The sequence below is a fragment of the Engystomops pustulosus genome, chromosome 4 (assembly GCF_040894005.1).
Source record: "Engystomops pustulosus chromosome 4, aEngPut4.maternal, whole genome shotgun sequence".
NCBI lineage: Eukaryota > Metazoa > Chordata > Amphibia > Anura > Leptodactylidae > Engystomops > Engystomops pustulosus.
Window position 1 is genome coordinate 212,076,186 of NC_092414.1, and position 16,194 is coordinate 212,092,379.

The following is a 16,194-nucleotide window of genomic DNA, read 5'->3' on the forward strand; positions in this document are numbered from 1 at the left end:
ATGCAGGAAATCTGACGCACAATCTAAGTGCCCCAATGTCCCCAAACACACAGACAAGGAAACTCTCATTTGGTTCCAGAAAATTAAAATAAATCTCCTAAAACGGCCCAGCCAATCACCTGACCTGAATCCAACAGAAAATCTATGAAAAAAACTAAAATCAAAGTTCAGAAGGAGCTCATGGAACCATCAGGATGTGAAGATGTTTGAGTGGAAGAATGGACCAGAATCGTGAACAATGTAGAACACTAGTTTCTTCATTCCAGAGGAGTCAAGGATCTTTACCACCAATAAAGGCTTCTGTACAAAGTAATAAATGCAACAAATGCACGTTCACTGCTTTTTCCTGAGTTATTCTCTATTGTAACATGTAATTTATAGACATCTATGGAGCAATTCCACAAAAGTTAATTTCGTCCTATATTTCTACACGGGTATCCCTCGCTTAAATATAAACATATCCTATACAAAGGGAATTTTTCCACTATTTTCAAAGAAAATCTATGGAGCAACGTCTTTGCCAGTGAGGATTGGTTGCTTTGTTACTATCAGATCTAAAGATCTGATAGTATTTCCGCTTAAATGAGTGTTTCTAACCAAATACACATTGTACACACTGAGCCGTCGAGCTACTTCTCTGATGGATCCCTCCAGCCAGTAGTGAGGGTAAGGAGCATCTACAGACAAAAAAATAAGCAAAATGTGTAATAAAAACCTATTTGGGAAATTATCATACCTGTCCTGCCGATGTAATTTAACTTCTCAACTAGAATAGTCATATAAAAAATGATATCTTTAATGTTTACTATCAATATGTTGGACGGTAAAGTAACTTTTGTCCTAGATGCAATGTACATAATGGGGTGCAGTCAGACTTTACTGACTTCTTCTGAAACTTATCAAGGTGTAGTAGTAGTGTGAGGACTGATGATAATTTCATGTTAAAAGCACTGCGACCAATAGATTTCCTTTGAGAACTAGTTTGGTTCAATACGTATTTTAATTATGTGATATATTCCAGATAAAATCTGTTGGGAGGCCCCTTCCGTAGACTCTAATTACGGGTCCGGGGTTTGGGTGCGTCACTTGCAACTCTGACATATTTCCGTATTTGTGGTCATACGTATCAAGAAGGTGGAGCAGAACTATTGATGAATGTATATTGGTAAATTACCCAATATCCTGCCCCCCCCCCCCACTTACACACACATTACAAAAACATAAGGCAAAGTGGCCAACTCCTTTAAGATACGTGTGCCCTATTGACTCCTAGTGATAGTGACAAACTGTATGCTTGTTCACAGAGAATTTATGACCAATCGGGAGCCAGAGCTGGATGCTTGGGGGCATGGATAGAGGAATGGACCATTGTTTCCATGGCCAAGGTCTTTTTACAATCAAGGTCTACAGCTATTCCAATTTAGAAAGATTAGATAACCATGTTTAGAATTCAATGGGAGGAGCAAGTAGTACCTGTGACCAATCAGCTGACAGCATAGATGAGCTATATGTATCCATGAGCAGATGTATTAAAAAGAAGTAATATGGAACCAAAATAGCAAACAAGATAAGGAGAGGCGCTGTGACCATTACTGGGCTCAAACGGTTTCAGGCAGTTTTCATCTGGACATAATTTCTTGCCTAGAAAGGGATGTCCATGATTTAAAGCATTTCCTGCAATAAAAGTACAATTTTATTTCATGGGTGTGGCCTGTCATAATACTATATTACACTTTTAGACCGCCCCTCTTACTCCCAAATACATAAATCAAAGGGAACATGTCCCAACATTTTTCACATTTACAGCTAGTGGCAGGTTCCGATAGAGCCCTAGTGCCTAACTGACACCATTCTTTGAGCACATAATTGTTTCCCCCAGATCCCCATATAATAAAGTTTATAATTTCACCTAGTATCCAGGGATATCTTTAGCAAGTCAAGGAGTGTGTGGCCTCTTTGGGCTGAATCCAGCAGCTCCTCCCTATGCCATTTCAGCATGCAGCAGTAATGTCATGTGACCATTGTGACATCATCACAGGTGCTTTAGCCTCCTAACATTAGCAAACTGCGCCCCATGCATATATCTCATGAAATCACAACAACCTTCATGGACTTCTGCTCCTCTCCATGCCTCTATGCAGGCTTGCTGTGATTTTATTGATAAGATATATGAAAGGGGTACAGTCTGCTAATGTTAGGAGACTAAAGGACCTGTGATGATGTCATGCCAGGGAGGCCATGTCTCCCTCGACTCACTATAGATATCCCTGGATAATAGGTAAAACTATAAAGTTCATTATATGGGGATCTTAGGGAAACAATGTTAGCTATTAAAAGAGTGCATGAGTTATTAGGGCTCTATGAGAACCTGTCACTAGCAGACTTTGTGAAAAAATGTGGTGACAGGTTCCCTTTAAGGTCCTTAGTGTTCTTCCTCAACTTTTTTTTTTAGAAAAGATTCCATATTCTTGTCCTTTATATCTTTTATGATTTTATCACTGAGGAATCACCACGTCATGTACAGTAATTTAGAGCAATAAAAAGTTATAGCTTTGTTTTCTTGCTTCTTTGCACACTGCTTTGCTCTGATCGTCCATATGGTTCCATTTATGAGGAGACATCCACCTCAGCTATGAAGACGCAGGGAATATAATTTACGGATTCACAAATATGAGTCTAGATAAATGTCATCTCTGAACCTTCAGTGACTCTCAGACCTCTACAGTACCACTCAACCCCTAACAAGGCCACCAATATTGTCTCCAGATCTGAAGACCCAAGAACTTCATGTATGACACAAGTGGTGCAAACATACTCCATGTCTGAGTGTAATCACTGAGTAAAGTAAGTATAAAAATTGATTACATTTGTACTATTTATTGGCCGGGGTAGTCAAGATAGTAAACAGATAGTAAACATTAGGCTGATATCTTCAGAACTCCCGCCTGGATCCTTAACGTTTCCTGGTAGGCAGAGGCAGCCGGCGATCTCCTGAGCAATAGGTCTAAGAGGCGTGCTCAAGATTGTGGATCTAAGGGTGCTGGCACAGATCATTTGAAGTTTCTGGCACCGGTTACGAAACAGGATTTTAAAAACGGGTTCTGACAAATCCAAATTTTCATAGGTCTGATTATCACTAATTCTAAGTAATAATTCATTTTCTAGCAGAATGATTACAGTATCCAAAAGGCAGTACTTTAGAATATTAGTTGCGAACCAGAGAAGATCCCAATGGAGAATGAGAGTGACCAGTCCTTCCTTTGGGTACGAATTAGAACCTTAAGTACCAGCCCCAGCTGGATAATATTTGACTATACAAAGATTTTTTGGAGAGTTTTGATAGAATTGTAAAAGGGAAATCAACATCTTATGCAAATTTGGATTGTGTAGGGGATCGGTCTTGTGTTGTCCAGATGCTACATTGTCTTCATACATCCAAAATAAGCCCTCCTCCAGAAAGATGGAGATACCCTTCACCTTGTTGTGTACTGATGAGGAGTAATAACTGAGAAGCAGTTCATGGCTTCTTAGCTTCTATAGAGGAACCTCCTCTTCGCTGGTTTCAGAGGCCTTGGCACTGCCCTAAAGCTTGTCTCTTTCCAAAGAGTCACTGGTTACTCCTACATTTGGACCTCAATTTTGCTAAATTGGGAAACCAGGCCCGACCCAATTAGATAAGTTGGGTTGAAATTAAGGCCCTTTCAGACATGACACCTACAGAGGTCACCCCCATAGAACGATGACCCCAATATGGCGTTGACCATGCAATATAAGGTGGCACAACTCCTACATTAGCTCGAGTCCATCACACAGACAGAGCAGTTTCATGTTAGTATTACAGGACAAGCTAATGCTGGATTCTATCATTGCTTTTAAGTTTTTTTTTCCTAGGTTTTACAACCGTGTTTTAAAATAATTTATACTCAAGATAAAGTAACTCACCCTATGAGTCATTCACACCCGAAGTCAACAATCCTGCTATAAATGTGACTCGTTCTCATATCTGAGCTCATATCTGAATCTGAGCTGGAAACCAACAAGCAGATTCTCAACCATGGGGACCTTATTGTGGTCTTCTGTGATCTTTCTCCTTCTGACCTCCTCAGTGTCTGGTAAGATTCTGTTATTGAACATTTCTAATCACTAAGAAATGAATATGTAGTGACCTATTTAGCAGCCACTCTTAAAAGGTAAATTTATTGGCCGGTTGGAAAAACTGGGGCAGTCTGGATGTTACCGTAGTCACTAATTTACTAACAGGGATGCAATGGTGCAGAGTGGACCCAAATATGGCACCTTCTGCAGGCACCCAAAGTGCATGCACCAGAAAAACCAACAAAAAACCTGGTGCACTCAGTTTAACGGGAGCCATGTCGGACTTGTGGCTGCCGGTGTGAATATGCCCGGGAACGTCCCTTTCTGAGCACAATATTGCAATGGACACAGAGCAGCCCCAACACAATACTGGCGCAAACACTTCATAAATACATCTGCAACCAGTTTCCTTATGTATTTATGGGCAGTCTATGCCTGAAAACTGATGCAGACCTCTTGATAAATGTGGACCAATAAATATTGTAAAACTTTACAGCTAAAATGATCTCTCACTACTGAATAATCGGACTCCTGCTAATCTGTGTTTACTACAGAACAAGACCTTGAATTATGATGTGATGTAGATGCTGGTTGTGCTGTAGATGCTGGTTGTGCTGTAGATGTTGGTTGTACTGTAGATGCTGGTTGTACTGTAGATGCTGGTTGTGCTGTAGATGCTGGTTGTGCTGTAGATGTTGGTTGTGCTGTAGATGCTGGTTGTGCTGTAGATGCTGGTTGTGCTGTGGATGCTGGTTGTGCTGTGGATGCTGGTTGTGCTGTGGATGCTGGTTGTACTGTAGATGCTGGATGTACTGTAGATGCTGGTTGTGCTGTGGATGCTGGTTGTGCTGTAGATGCTGGTTGTGCTGTAGATGCTGGTTGTACTGTAGATGCTGGTTGTGCTGTAGATGCTGGTTGTGCTGTAGATGCTGGTTGTACTGTAGATGCTGGTTGTGCTGTAGATGCTGGTTGTGCTGTAGATGCTGGTTGTGCTGTGGATGCTGGTTGTGCTGTAGATGCTGGTTGTGCTGTAGATGCTGGTTGTGCTGTAGATGCTGGTTGTACTGTAGATGCTGGTTGTGCTGTAGATGTTGGTTGTGCTGTAGATGCTGGTTGTGCTGTAGATGCTGGTTGTGCTGTAGATGCTGGTTGGTCTGTAGAAGGTGGTTGTGCTGTAGATGCTGGTTGTGCTGTAGATGCTGGTTGTGCTGTGGATGCTGGTTGTGCTGTAGATGCTGGTTGTGCTGTAGATGCTGGTTGTGCTGTGGATGCTGGTTGTGCTGTAGATGCTGGTTGTGCTGTAGATGCTGGTTGGTTGTGCTGTAGATGCTGGTTGTGCTGTAGATGCTGGTTGTACTGTAGATGCTGGTTGTGCTGTGGATGCTGGTTGTGCTGTAGATGCTGGTTGTGCTGTAGATGCTGGTTGTGCTGTAGATGCTGGTTGTACTGTAGATGCTGGTTGTGCTGTAGATGCTGGTTGTGCTGTAGATGCTGGTTGTACTGTAGATGCTGGTTGTGCTGTAGATGCTGGTTGTGCTGTAGATACTGGTTGTGCTGTAGATGCTGGTTGTGCTGTAGATGCTGGTTGGTTGTGCTGTAGATGCTGGTTGTGCTGTAGTTGTTGGTTGTGCTGTAGATGTTGGTTGTGCTGTAGATGTTGGTTTTGCTGTAGATGCTGGTTGTGCTGTAGATGATGGCTGTGCTGTAGATGTTGGTTTTGCTGTAGATGTTGGTTGTGCTGTAGATGTTGGTTGTGCTGTAGATGTTGGTTTTGCTGTAGATGCTGGTTTTGCTGTAGTTGTTGGTTGTGCTGTAGTTGCTGGTTGTGCTGTGGATGCTGGTTGTGCTGTAGTTGTTGGTTGTGCTGTAGATGCTGGTTGTGCTGTGGATGCTGGTTGTGCTGTAGATGTTGGTTGTGCTGTAGATGATGGCTGTGCTGTAGATGCTGGTTGTGCTGTAGTTGCTGGTTGTGCTGTAGATGCTGGTTGTGCTGTAGTTGTTGGTTGTGCTGTAGATGCTGGTTGTGCTGTGGATGCTGGTTGTGCTGTAGATGCTGGTTGTGCTGTAGATGATGGCTGTGCTGTAGATGCTGGTTGTGCTGTAGATGCTGGTTGTGCTGTAGATGTTGGTTTTGCTGTAGATGCTGGTTGTGCTGTAGATGCTGGTTGTGCTGTGGATGCTGGTTGTGCTGTAGATGCTGGTTATGCTGTAGATGTTGGTTGTGCTGTAGATGTTGGTTTTGCTGTAGATGATGGCTGTGCTGTAGATGTTGGTTGTGCTGTAGATGATGGCTGTGCTGTAGATGTTGGTTGTGCTGTAGATATTGGTTGTGCTGTAGATATTGGTTGTGCTGTAGATGTTGGTTGTGCTGTAGATGATGGCTGTGCTGTAGATGTTGGTTGTGCTGTAGTTGCTGGTTGTGCCGTAGATGGGAGTTGTTCTGCAGATGCTGCTTTTGCTGTAGATTCTGGTTGTGCTGTAGATGCTGGTTGTACTGTGGATGCTGGTTGTACTGTAGATGATGGCTGTGATGTAGATGCTGGTTGTACTGTAGATGATGGCTGTACTGTAGATGATGGTTGTGCTGTAGATGTTGGTTGTGCTGTAGATGTTGGTTGTGCTGAGATGATGGCTGTGCTGTAGATGTTGGTTGTGCTGTAGTTGCTGGTTGTGCCGTAGATGGGAGTTGTTCTGGAGATGCTGCTTTTGCTGTAGATTCTGGTTGTGCTGTCGATGCTCATGCCGTTGAAGATGCTGGTACTAGTGTAGATGTTGGTTTTGCTATCTATGGTGAATCTGTAGATGATGCAGATGTGATTGGCAAAGATTCTAGAGGTTGCTTTGGAAGTGTTGGCTGTGCTGTAGATGCTGGTTGTGCTCTAGACATAAGAGCAGATTTCTGGTGCCCCAAGAAAAGTTATGTATGTGCAGCCTTTCCAATGCACATTCCCACACTGAATACGAGGCAGGGGTCTGCCAGTAACTATTATTGAACATGTAAAAATGGGAAATTCAGGGTGATTATAGAGAGAGGTCTCAACTAAGGCCATCACATTCTATGGTGTCTGTATGTGTCTCCATAGAATTTCCTGGGGCAGCACTTTCCTCAGCTGCAAGAGAACACGAACATGAAGTGTTGTCCTAGGGATGAAACCAGGAGTTTCCATCAGCAGTAATGTCCCTACATGTATTATACACTGAGTATCTATAATATCTACAATGATCTCCTCCTCCTTGTATAATACTCAGGTCTCGTCTGTCTAAATGGAGGAACGCCATCTGTAGGAAAGTGTCTATGTCCTGATGAATTCATGGGACCACAATGTGAGGACGTCGTAGTCAGACCAGGTACAGTATATACAGACCCTGATATATGTGTAATGTTATATATATATATAGATAGATATAATTATATATAGATGTATATAGATATACAACTCATACAGTTTAAAATATTTCAACAGAAATTAAAGAAGTTACAAACACTTCAGCACTAAATGGATCAAAAGTAAAAGTCCCCAGTTCTGGTCTAATGGACCTCAGGAATAATATGGTCCATGAGACACATGATACGGGACAGAATAATCAATGTGTGGAGGAGAAGATGGAAGAAATTAGGAGAAATATATTTTTGAGCCTGAGTTTATCTAATGGTCCATCATATACACTCAATTAGCCTCAAAAAGTTGTCTCCTGTTTTCTTAACTCTACTAAGACAAGTTAGGGTAACAAAATAACACAATCTCTAATCACTATTATTAACAGAAATCCAGCATTCACAGATATAAGTCCAACCTGTCTCTAAAAGTCCTGCTGTACACAATTTCAGTTGCCACTAGACATGATTCTGTAACTTCTGATTTAGGGTTGGGTAAGCCATCTTGGATTTCTGTGTGATGCCATGCTGCTGAAATGTTTCTTTCTCTGCTAGGTGTCTGTAGCCCTGCACCTGAGGTCCAGCCCCTCCCCCTGCAGTCAAACCCCCCCCCTGCAGTCCAGCCCCTCCCCCTGCAGTCCAGCCCCTCCCCCTGCAGTCCAGTGCAGAGCTCACAGATATTACTTCCTGCCAGCAAACACAATGTGAGCAGAGAGAAGTTGCAAACTACAAACTACAAGGACATAAGTGAGGGAAGGGGGAAGGCGTATATCTGTGAGAACAGAGATGTAGCAGAGCTGACAGTGTAAAAGTCTGTCAGCTTCTGTGTAACAGGCATCTCATCTCTCTATGTGTCAGTGTGTTAGTACAATGTCAGAAACATTGTCACCCCAAAGAACTAGAGGGATCATAATGTGTCTGCTTAGAGAGTCCCCGCTCACACTCTAGAATCTTACATTGAGCAGCCGAGGGAGTGATACGAGCTAAAACAACAATAACACTGAGTAACATTGTAAAGGGTTAAAATTATCTTTATTGTGTAAATATCACTATCACTATTGTGAGAAAACCCCTTTTAATGAGGGTCTGTATTATTGTAGTTCTATTCTTTTTCACAGGGATCAGTATTATTATAGTTATATTCTTGTACATATTGGGGCAGATTTACTTACCCGGCCCATTCGCGATCCAGCGGCGCGTTCTCTGCTCTGGATTCGGGTCCGGCAGGGATTTATGAAGGTAGTTCCTCCGGCGTCCACCAGGTGGCGCTGTTGCGCTGAAAATCTTCTCAACGCGCCGGAATGCACCACCTCGGACCAGGTGAAGGTAAGCGCTTTGCAAGCGACACTTTTTCTGTTTTTAAATGGGGCGGTTTTTCCGAATACGTCGGGTTTTCGTTCGGCCACGCCCCCCCATTTCTGTCGCGCGCATGCCGGCGCCGATGCGCCACAATCCGATCACGTGCGCCACAATCCCGGGGCAATTCAGGTACAATCGGCGCAAATCGGAAATATTCGGGTAACACGTCGGGAAAACGCGAATCGGGCCCTTAGTAAATGACCCCCTTTATGATGATTATTAATCTGCATTTTCCCTAGGTACAGCATGCCCTCCTATTAGCGGGACACTTATTGATGGGGCGTGTGTATGTAAGCCAGGATTTTATGGATCCCAGTGCGAATTCACACTGACCACACCTGCAGGTATTCATTTCCTATTTTATTATAAATATTATTTCATATTTCTTTAGCGATTTTATTCCCGTTTTTTTTGTGCATCTATGTCCCACTCACATTTCAGAATCACAAAAATACAAAAACAGGGTAAATTTATAAAGCTGCAACTATGTGCAGGAGTGACTGATGTATGATTGAATCAGGCCCAGAGAAATACAAGAGTTGTAGATGGGAACAGAGGAAATCTACCATAAAAATCCATCCCGATAAACCAGGGACAATACTCATAGATCCGGTCACCGAGACTGTGTAATCTTTTTATATTTATTATCCATTGCTTCCTGCCTACTAATATCAACTTTTATAATTATGCTAATGAGTCTGTAGGACTATAAGGGTGTTACAAGACCCCCACCGTGCTGTAGCTTCACAAACTGTTACAATGAACAAAGCTGCTCTCTCCTCCCCATGCACTTCCTGCTGCTGCTAGATGACTCTTAAACATACTGGTAGGTTGATTAGATTGTGAGCTCCATTGGGGACAGGGAAAGGGATTTGGCAAGTTCTGCGTAGTGCTGCGGAATCTGTGTGCGTTATATAACGAAAGGAATTATGATTATGACACAGGCAGAGGGAAGAAGGAGAGAGCAGGGGGAACGAGAGACATGTTCTGCTCATTGTAACAGCCTTTGAGCTCATTGGTTGAACTTTAAAACTTGATTTTAGAAGGAAGGAGGTCATGGGTAACATAAATAAGAATATTACCACAGTTACCGTGCCTGGATCTATGAGTAAGTGTCCCTGGTTTATCAGGATGGATTGTGATGGTAAATTTCCTTTAAATGCAATGATATAGACTAAGTTATGTCATTTTCTCATAAGTTGTGTTTTAAGAGCGCATGTAAAATTACTCATATGAAGAATCAACCTCCTTGGGGTAGCACATTCCAGAGAGCTGTTGCAGCTTGAGAAAAGTCTCCTTATTATGAAGGTATAGAAGAGGGTAGGAGGAAAGAAGTAGAGCTGGGGTAGGATGATACTGAGGAGTATGTGAAGGAGTGGCCAGCAACACTAAATGCCCCTGTGATTATCTTATACAGTGTAATGTCCTGTAATGCAGCTTTCACATGATAATTCTGACAGTGAGATTGGGAAGAGATGATCTATCCATCTCTAATTCTTAGTCGTAAAGCGTAACTGTAAAGTTACTAACGAAAAAAATAGTTTTAGCACAGCAGGAGAGAGACTTTGACAACAATTCCAACAATACCTGTATCATGCTGTTGGCTTCTTCATTGCCTGAGATATCAGGAAAGCATGTTTGTAATTGGGTGACCGGAAGCATGTGAAGAGTCACATGCTTATGACATCACTCCAGGTCCTTTTTTCTTGCACTTATCTCCTACAGTCCCTCCCAACAAGCCTCCTCTCATCTCTAGCTGGTCTATACGGTTTCTCATGGTTACCAGAATGCATGGCAAATAGAGAGTAGCCTGTGGAGCACAAGATGAAGCCTCTGCTAGCAGATAAACAGCTGCAGATTAATTAGAGTAAATTCGAGAATTGCTTATTGTTGCTTAGTGCAGAGTCAGGCAAAATGTTTTATTCTTTACAGTTAATTCTTATAGCCAGTAATATTATTATCACTAATTATTCTAAGTTATTTGAATTTGCATAATACATGTATACTCTACTTCCCTTACCTTTTCTTTTTATTTACGTTAAAAATATCTTTTATTTGGTATTTTAGTCAAAAATTGCAGATTTTTTTTTTATTTTAAGTTTTATTTCAGATTTATAAAATGTAGTTTTATGAACCGTAGAAAATTTAGACCTTTATTATATAGAATCTGTAGAGCATGAAGAGTGTTTTTTAAAAATAACCCCTTCCCCTCCATTCTGTAACTCTCAATACACGTTACACACAGATTATTCCAATACTTTTTGCTGAAAGTAAAAGCTACACTTATTTCCTTATTTACAGGAAGAAAAGGAAATCCGTAGGAGTCGTCTACAGCGTTATCTACTGACTTCTACTCGTGATGTAATCAAAGCAAAAAATAAATGATCTTATTTTTATTGTTTTTTTTAATTATCCCATATAGACAAATAAAGCAAATGCATGTACCTTATATACTCGAGTATAAGCCTAGTTTTTAAGTAGTAACCAATGCATTTCCCACCCTCGGCTTATACTCGAGTCAATAGGTTTTCCCAGTTTTTTGTGTTGAAATTAGGGGTTTCGGCTTATACTCGGGTCGGCTTATACTCGAGTATATACGGTAATTAACATACAGGTGGTACCTTACACCATATAGATTGGCCCATTTTCGATTTTGACTTCTCATTTTTCACTTCCCATCTTCGGAAATCTAAAGTTTTTTAATTTTTCCATGTACATGAGTTGCGTGAGAGCTTGTTGTTTGCACTTCATAGTGATGGTATTTAATATTCCATGCCGTGTACTGGGAAGCAGGAAAAAAATTCCAATGCAGTGAAATTGGTGAAAAAGCACATTGTCCAACGGCCCACCCCCCGATCTCTGTCACATTGAAGCAGCGTAGCTGCACCAAGATCCGATCGAGTGCAACACAATCCCCTGTTAAATACCTGTCACAGCCGCGCAATCCCCGGAAACGTTGGGAAGTCCGACAAAAGTGCAATCCGTGGACCCTTAGTAACTAAGACCCATTATGTTTTTGAGGTGTTTCTCTTCTAAAGGCACAGGACTACTTCACTACATCAAAAAATACATCACAAGTAATAGTATATAACACATTGATGTTTAAAAAAAAAGTATATAAACAGTATTGATATAAGCATTAGCAAAGACAACAAAGAATATCCAAAGGTGTCTAAGATGATACGTATCTGAGTGCAGGCTTCATGCATAACATCAAAGTTTGTAAATTTGAACACCTGTTTTTCCTTTGTTGATCAATTTTAATATTTTGTCGAAATCTAATAAACATTTTGGATGTAGCTGGAATCCTTTTTAGTTTTTCTGTATTTGTATTTTTTTTTTAATTGGAACCCGCCTTTCCTTGGTTTGTTATTGGCCAATTTTTAGGGACAAAATGACACTTTTTAGTTACATACATTAGTAGGTGAGTGTCTGTAATATGGGACTGTAGGAGAATGTTATAGGAGAGAGACAGACACTTTATACTTGCCGGAGTGCTGCCTCGTTGCATTTTTTGGATAGATACTTTTAGTTTACTAAACAAGATCCAATAAACGAATCAAAATCAATACCGACCTATTACCCAACATCACATATACTAACAGACACTCATATCTGTCTCTATGTGAATTGAATTTTATATATGCTTTAGATGCTTTAGATGTATTCTTTGGTTTTTGTATTTTTACTTTGTGTTTGCTAATTTGATGCATTATTATTATTATTATTATTATTATTATTATGCATTAATAACTTATATTATTAATATAAGAAATTAGCTTTTTGAACTCAACACAGCAGTTTTGCACCCTACCCCAGTAACATAAGACCCAACTCCTATCCTGTAATACCCAGGATGCTAAGCATAATATAGTCATTCTCCTCCAACTATTATGCTCCAATAGACTTTAAATTTTGGAAAGAAGGAGGCCATGGATAACAAATATAAGAAGCTTACCACAGTCACAGTGCCTGGAACTATGATTAAGTGTCCCTGGTTTATCATGATGGGGCGTTACTATGGGGTGGCAGACATAACAGCTGCTATGGGGCCGGCAGTGTCAGGGGGCCCAGGCATCCAAGTAAATCCATGCAAATGTGTTTAAGAGTGTAAAAAGGAGACAAATATTGTATGTACAAATATTTACATTTTCTGAGGGGGTAGGGGCCCCTTTCAGAAGTCTGCTATGGGGCCTAGCCTAGTTACATCCCCATATGGTAGATTTCCTATAAATGGGATTAATGAAATACAGACAAACTTGTCACCGGGAGGTTTATTTATCGGATTTCACATACTTTTAGATAGGTGGTCTCCAACCTCCAGTATTTAGGATTTTATTTCACTGTCTTAACATCTAAAATATTTAAGCAACATCTAAGAAAACTGAACCTGGAAAATCCCCCCCCCCCCCCGGGGGGCCTACAGTATGCGGGGGCAGCATGAACTAGAAATGAGTGTGGCTGGCTATGATGGAGACTAGGCCACTGGTGTCACAGAAGCCTATAGAATTGTTGTAGGCTTCATCTGTACCCGCCTTGAGGGCAGGTCAGAAGCAAGAGGGGGGGGGGGGAGGCCGCATGTGTAGAAGGTGTTCCCTGGGGCACTCCAGGTGTCTAATTCCACAGCAGATGTTATGTGATGGCAGCAGCAAGCCATAGACACACACAGTGAAGCAGATATCTTTTAACAACTCATGATTCATTTTATTGGCAGGCTCCAACAGTAAAAAAACTGCAGTGTGGCAATAACCTCTTCCTGTAGAGGCTATCAGGCAGTTGTATCGGCTGGCTGCTACCATCAGTGTGAACCACTGGTCAGCCTTGTTGGGAAAATTTCCCATGGAGCCAGTTGGGCTCTGCTGCATCAGCAGCAAAATAGCACTGCCTGGCAAATACTGTAGAGACACAGATATCACAGAGACCAAAGCCTTAGACTAACACATGTCATAAGACAAAGACAATCTCAGAAGTAAGAAAAGAAGATACATTCCAGTGGCGTAACTACCACCGTAGCAGCCGTAGCGGTTGCTACGGGGCCCATGAGGTCCATGGGCCCGCTCTCCGGGCCCAGACTGTGGTTCATCTTCATTTCAAAGCTCCACCAGAAGAAGGGAGTGCGGGATCGGGTCTCCGCGCTGCGCATTAATTGTACTGCAGGGAGCAGCAGAGGAGGCACAGGTCCGCGGGGTGGTCCGGGCGCTGGAGTTCACGCTCCTCCTCCCCAGGGTACGGGCCCGCGCGATACCCACCGTGTCCCCCAGTGCCTGCACAGCAGCAGCAAGGCCCGGGCTGCTGCCTGCCATAGCGTCTAATTATAGCGCTGCTGAGCCGACCGGGCCTCAAGGAATGACAGCTCAGGCCGACCAGAGAAACTGGACATCCCGGGGACTGAGGAGCAGTGTGACTAGGCCCCAGAAGAAGGAAGATCCTGAAAAGCAATCATCGGCCGATCAGTCAGGAGGCTGCAGAGAATATACATCTTCTGGTAAGTATATCTATTTATGTGTATGCTGTATGAGTGTATATGCTGTAAATGCGTGTGTATATGATGTATGGATTGTATATACGCTATATGTATGTCTGTATATGCTGTATATGTTTGTGTATATGATGCATGGTGTGTATATACTATATGTATGTGTGTATGGTGTGTATATACTGTGTGTATGTCTTTATATGCTGTATATGCGTATATATGATGTATGGTGTGTATATACTATATGTATTTGTGTATGGTGTTTATATACTATATATGCGTGTGTATATGATGTATGGTGTATATAATATATGTATGTGTGTATATACTGTATGTATGTCTGTATTTGCTGTATATGTTTGTGTATATGATGCATGGTGTGTTTATACTATATGTATGTGTGCATGGTATATATATATACTGTATGTATGTCTGTTTATGCTTTATGTGTGTGTATATGATGCATGGTGTGCATATACGTATGTGTGCATATGCTATATGTATGTGTATGCAGTATGTGTGTATATGGTGTGTTTATTACTGTATGTATATATACACACAACCACACAGACAGTAATAAATATAATGTAAATATATATAGGGTTTCTATGTCTAAATATATTATGTATATATACTATATGGGGAAGATTTATAAAAGTTTCTATGCCCGTTTTTTGGCGTAGAAGCAGTGACATAATCGCAAATTCTTGAGCAATGCAAGAATTTGCTATTAAAATTGTGAATATGCCACATGTTGTGGAGGGGGCACAGAGGGGCATGGTGGCCGGTGGAGGTGGTGGGGCACAGGGCTTAGTTTTGCCCGCCTGCTTCGCCACCCGCCGGATACATCAAGAGACCTAAGCCTCTTGATGTATCTGACATGACAAGGGGGAGGGGGCATGGCAGGAGCGCCGACGTATGATAAATCTGCCTCTGTATTTATAATGTATATGTGCTTTACATAATGTGTTTATATAATGTGTATTTACTGTACGTGTAAATGTATTGATGTGTATATACTTTATGTGTGTGGATATCATGTAGGTAGGCGTGTAATATATATATATATGTGTGTAGAGCTTTAAGTGTGTATAAGTATATACATTTACGTATTTTTAGTGTGATATATAAATGTGCGTAATTTTACAAATATATTTATATATTTTTTTAAGGGGAAGGGGGGCCCCATTCAAAAATCTGCTATGGGGCCCAGCCTCTTCTAGTTACGCCACTGATACATTCAACATAAATGTAATGTAAATAGAAACAATAACCCTGTCAGGTTGCAAATGTAAAGTATAACAGTGCACTGTAGTAACCTATTTCAACCACTTGGAGGTAGGGTGGTTCCATGCAGCCTCACCAGGGAAATGATACAATAATTGGGATCCTGAGAGTGAATAAGACCTTAAATAACTGGCTTTACCTTGAGTTGGAACCCAATGGGGGGGTTCAGTCCCACTAGCCATAGATATCAACAGGACATGGCCTAACTCCATGACATGATACGTCCCTTCACCAAACCATTAAATCTGAACTCAATAGTCATCCATGTGAATATTGTCTCGTGGTTGGGCAGAATAGCAGTTGTTCAAAGGCTAATCATAACATGTAGGAATGTCCCAATTTCTGTTACAGTCTCAAAAAATCCAGAACATTTTAACGACTTACATCTGAAGGAAGAAAAAAGGCGGACATATATTTTTAGGCCTATTGCTCACGGGGGTCAATACTACAGCAGTTTTCCCGGAGCAGCTCAAACCATTATAACTAGAGACAACTTTATCATAATCAATTCAATTTCAATGCAAATAACATATTTTTAGTATCTTCTTGCATAACTCTAATATATAAAACAACTACGTTGCTACTTGGGTCCAGCCTGTGA

The 16,194-nt window shown here is 41.4% G+C and overlaps 1 long non-coding RNA gene across 1 annotated transcript; it reads left to right on the top strand.

The window, feature by feature from the left end:
* Positions 1–4,023: 4,023 nt before the first annotated feature.
* Positions 4,024–9,174, top strand: LOC140125778 (uncharacterized). The gene is made up of 3 exons (XR_011854729.1): positions 4,024–4,112; positions 7,345–7,443; positions 9,070–9,174. It is a non-coding gene; the product is annotated as an uncharacterized lncRNA (long non-coding RNA).
* Positions 9,175–16,194: the final 7,020 nt, after the last annotated feature.